This window comes from Schistocerca cancellata, chromosome 10 (genome assembly GCF_023864275.1).
Source record: "Schistocerca cancellata isolate TAMUIC-IGC-003103 chromosome 10, iqSchCanc2.1, whole genome shotgun sequence".
Lineage (NCBI taxonomy): Eukaryota > Metazoa > Arthropoda > Insecta > Orthoptera > Acrididae > Schistocerca > Schistocerca cancellata.
In genome coordinates, this window is record NC_064635.1 from 194910447 (window position 1) to 194915652 (window position 5206).

Sequence of the window (5206 nt, forward strand, 5' to 3'; positions counted from 1 at the left end):
TTCAGCACTGCCGGTTGCCCGAAATATTTTTGGTGGCGGTGAATCTGTGTGCTCACATTGAGCTGACTGGCGCTTTGTTTCTGGATTGAAAAATGGCATCCACGTCTCATCCATTGTCACAACCGACGAAAAAAAAGTCCCATTCATACTGTCGCTGCGCATCAACATTGCTTGGCAGCCATGTGGTCGTCTGTCAGCATTCGTGGCACCCACCTGGATGACACTTTTCGCATTTTCAGGTCGTCATGCAGGATTGTGTGCGCAGAACCCACAGAAATTCCAACTCTAGAGGCGATCTGTTCAACAGTCATTTGGCGATCCCCAAAACAATTCTCTCCACTTTCTTGATCATGTCATCAGACCGGCTTGTGCGAGCCCGAGGTTGTTTCGGTTTGTTGTCACACAATGTTCTGCCTTCATTAAACTGTCGCACCCACGAACGCACTTTCGACACATCCATAACTCCATCACCACATGTCTCCTTCAACTGTCGATGAATTTCAATTGGTTTCACACCACGCAAATTCAGAAAACGAATGATTGCACGTTGTTCAAGTAAGGAAAACGTCGCCATTTTAAGTATTTAAAACAGTTCTCATTCTCGCCGCTGGCAGTAAAATTCCATCTGCTGTACGGAGCTGCCATCTCTAGGACGTATTGACAATGAACGCGGCCTCATTTTAAAACAATGCGCATGTTTCTATCTCTTTCCAGTCTGGAGGAAAAAAATCGGAGGCCTTAGAACTTGAATGCACCTCGTATTTTACGAGTGACAAGGTGTAATGATCGGGGCCGACGCGCGGTATCATAAGTGATTTCAAAAAGTAAGCTTCCGTGACTACTTTTGGTTTGTGTCATAGCTGCAGGAAACCATTAAACCCAAAAACTTTTGAATCTGCAGATGTCCTGTGCAATCAAGAGCATTCCTGCTGTAACTTGCAAATGTTTCATCCAGAAAACTTGAGTGGCCATTTGCAAGGTACAACAGGGCATCTCCGTATACAGTATTCAACGGTATTGGTATTAAGGGATTCGTGACGGTTTGACACGGACAAAAGATGGTCACTCGGGTTTAACTTTTGCAATCGCTGAGGATATTGCTGCTCGGTGTCTCGCATAACACCTCGTCAATCGTAAAACACAACAGCTACATGTAAGCCGGCCGGAGTGGCCGAGCGGTTCTAGGCGCTTCCGTCTGGAACCCCGTGACCGCTACGATTGCAGGTTCGAATCCTGCTTTGGGCATGGATGTGTGTGATGTTCTTAGGTTAGTTAGGTTTTAGTAGTTCTAAGTTCTAGGGGACTGATGAACTCAGAAGTTCTCAGAGCCATTTGAACCAAGCTACATACCAATAGATTCACAAGAAGATGCAACTAAAAGTGTTGCCAAACCGGTAGTGGGAGCGTACAAGGTCTTCAGTAAATACTGTACATCTATAGTGGATAAAGAGCTTTCATTCCGCTATATGTTTATCACTTTTATTCATTTGAACATTAGTGTTTTATTCCTTGAAAGATCAGCAAACTATGTATAAGTATTTTAGCTGTGGTTGTCCTTGGATTAAAATTATGTGCGATTTTTAAAAATATTTATGAGTACCAGAAAGAATATATATATATATATATATATATATATATATATATATATATATATATATATTCCTATCCTCAAAAATATGACCGTGTGGCCTATGTTAGCTTTCTAGATAGCACGATGTAAAGTGAAGAGGAAATAAATGAATGAATAATACCCATACGCTAAGCTGTTTTCCGTCCACACTGGCTCCTCAAGGTAACGGAAGTTTAATTGTAACTACCATGTAAATTATAACGTCAGGCCTCATGCTGAAGCTTTCGTAAGGGTTTGAAGATATGTGTAAGGTTTGTTGGAAGTCACTATGTGCTCTCATTTTTAAATAGTGGATGAAAATGATTCGGTTAAACCCTTGACGTAACATTATACATCTCAATGATTAGATTATGACAACGTTTTCAATTTTTAAGTTCGATCAGTAATTACATGAAATATTGAAAGCCAAATTTTTGTTGCCCCTTCAAACCATTCGATAGGCAATTTGATACTGAAGTCATTGATCATGAACGGATTTTGTTGTTCAGTAACAGAAATTGGTTGTTTGGTAATATAGATTAATTGAAGAAAGGCGAACCTCAGGTTATGGCATTCGTATATTTAGAGAAGTTTCCTCACAATGTTGACTGGAATGGTACTTTGAAATTCTGAAAGTAGCAGGGGTAAAATCTAAAGGGCGTAACTACAATTTGCACAGGAACTAGGCTGCAGCTATACAAATCACAGGACATAAAAGTGAAGCAGTGGTTTAGAATGGAGTAGGACAGCATTGTGACTTATTCCCAATATTCAAACTCTACAGTAAGCAAATAGCAGAGGAAACCTATGAGAACATTAATGAGAAAAATAAAAACTTTAACGTTTATTGATGATGGTGTAATATTGTCAGACACGGCAAAAGACACTGAATACAGTTGAACAACATTGACAGTAGTTGCAGATGTTATGTGTATCAACAGAAGTAAAGAAATATAATGGAATATAGCTGAATGAAATCAAGCGATGTTGAAAGAATCAAATTAGGAAATGAGACATTAGTGGCTGTAGATGAGTTTTGCTATGTGAGTGGCAAAGTTACTGACGGTCGCCGGAGAAGAGAGAATATTATGTGCAGATTGGCAATCGGCAGACAAGTTACTTAACATCGGATATAACTTGAAGCGTTCGGGTCTTTCCTGAATGTATTTGTCCGTAATGTAGCCTTGTACAAATGTGAAACGTGAAAGATGCATGATTCAGATCAGAAGAGAATAGACAGAACCTTTGAGAATGTGGTCTTACAGAACAGTGCCATAGATTAGTAGAGTATATCGAATAATTGAGGAGGCACTAAATCGAACGGATGAAAAAGGATATTTTTGGTACACCTTGGGTAAACTAAGATATTGATTAAGAAGGTACATGTTGAAGTGTCTATGAAATAGTGTTTGGTAATGGAGCAAATTGTGGGATATAAAAATTGTAGAGGGAGATCAGTACTTGAATAGAGTGAGCAGGTTCATTTGCAGGGACTAACAGTTTGCGACAGAGTGTAACAGATACTTCTGTTGGTAACTGAGTATGGTTTACTGAACGATGTTACATCAGTATTTACTTCATTTGCAGACTAACAACCATAGTCATTAGAAGTATGATGTTTTTAGGTTTGTTAGTATCTCCACCTACATGTGACAAGAGCAACCTACTAAAATTGATTTTCTCCAGTTGTAGTGTGGTCACTTGGACACAAGTTACTCTATACTGACAGGCGTGGTCCTAGCCCACATAGTGGTGCATTAATGGCCACGTAGAAAATATCATGTCACAGAGTTTGTGATGTGTTTGGAGACTGTTCTATGCACAGAAAAAACAAGCAACATTCTGACGTACATACACATTAAGACAGCATATATAAAAATATGTCTGCTCGAACACCATTGACGCTGCACTTCTCTGTAGCTGTATCAAAGAGAGTTGTAACAGTAAGCGAGGGTCTGGTCGGAAATACCAATGTGCAAAACTGGTTATTTGGAAGTGCTATGATACTTGCAGCAACTACACTAAGGTCAGAAACACCGCGCTCAGATAGTTCACGGAGCTATTTTAGTTGTAAGTCATCCCACCACATCAGTGGCAGGATTAATTGAATATGGAGTACAAATGAGCCTTCGAGTGTAACTGAACATCGCAAATTCAACGAAAGTTCTGGCCGATTTTTCGACAAAACTTTACCTGGACATATCACCGTTTGACGTGGATTCCACAAATTCGTCTTTCACAAGGCGAAGCGCACGCGCTTTGGGGTACGGAGGTTCGCACATTTTTAAATCAACTTCTTCCAGATCGTTGAATCGCTCATACTGGACATGATGATACTGTGTTCTTTCCTTGACCACTTTGATCTCCGCATCCGCCGCACATAGACTTCTTGTTTTTTTTTTTTTTTTTTTTTTTTTTTTTTTTTTTTTTTTTTTGTGAAAGGCATTTGCCGAAAATAAGTCCTTAACTCAAACTGCCCTTTGATCGATTATGCACATATATATGTCGTGAAATGGATTGTGACTTAGATGTTTATATGACCATGATCCATACAACACACATATAAAACACGTAAAAAATAAATAAGTTTCTTTTATGTTCTCTGTAATTCTCATCGATGTATCGCTATGCATTGAACAGTTATACATCCATTTGTAATCAATATGTTCATTTTCGACTACATTTATTAATGTGAGCAATCCGTCAAAAGATTTGGCCTTGGCTCAGCTTCGTTATACTGGAAGTGGCAGAGCAAACGATTCCCAATGTTTCTGTAGAATTTGTATTCAAGTTGACAGCCACGGTGGCATCATGCTATTTCTTTCCGATCAATTATTAACGGTTTTGGAACCCAAAGCAAAGAAAATGGTGAAACTGACAGTACAGTCGCCAAACTCTGTCAGTTGCTTAAAACTCAGATGTTATAGCCCATTTTTCTAAGGGCTGCTCAGATTATGTAATGAAAATAATAACCAATTTGACGTAGTTTGCATTGTACTACTCTGAGATGAATAGGTTAGCAGAAGTACGGAATTCGTGGCGGACACCATCGAACCAGTCCAAAGACTGACGACTCGCCCCCTCCCCCCCCACCCCAGAAAAAATAATCTTCTTCCTGCGTTACAGCATTTATAAGCTACTGCAGTCGTCATCGATACGTTTTTTTAATCTTTATTGCCAGCCTTCCTATGTCTCACCGATGCAATACTGTCATCCCATGTTCAAGCTTTGCTTGTACGTATTCGAAGTTCGTGCCTAGTGTCGTTATTGGTTTCCAGTCCTCTCGCATATTTTCGTAATTCATAAACATTTTCCTATACTTCAATCTGATAAACACCAAGATGAAATACAGATGATAAACGGGTATTCAATAGACAAATATAGTTTACTAAAACTGACATGTCATTAAATTTTCACGCACTTTGGGTGCATAGATCCTGAGAAATCAGTACCCAGAACAACCACCTCTGGCCGTAATAACGGCCTTGATACGCCTGGGCATTGAGTCAAACAGAGATTGGATGGCGTGTACTGGTACAGCACCTCATGCAGCTACAACACGATACCACAGTTCGCAATAGTAGTGACTGGCGTATT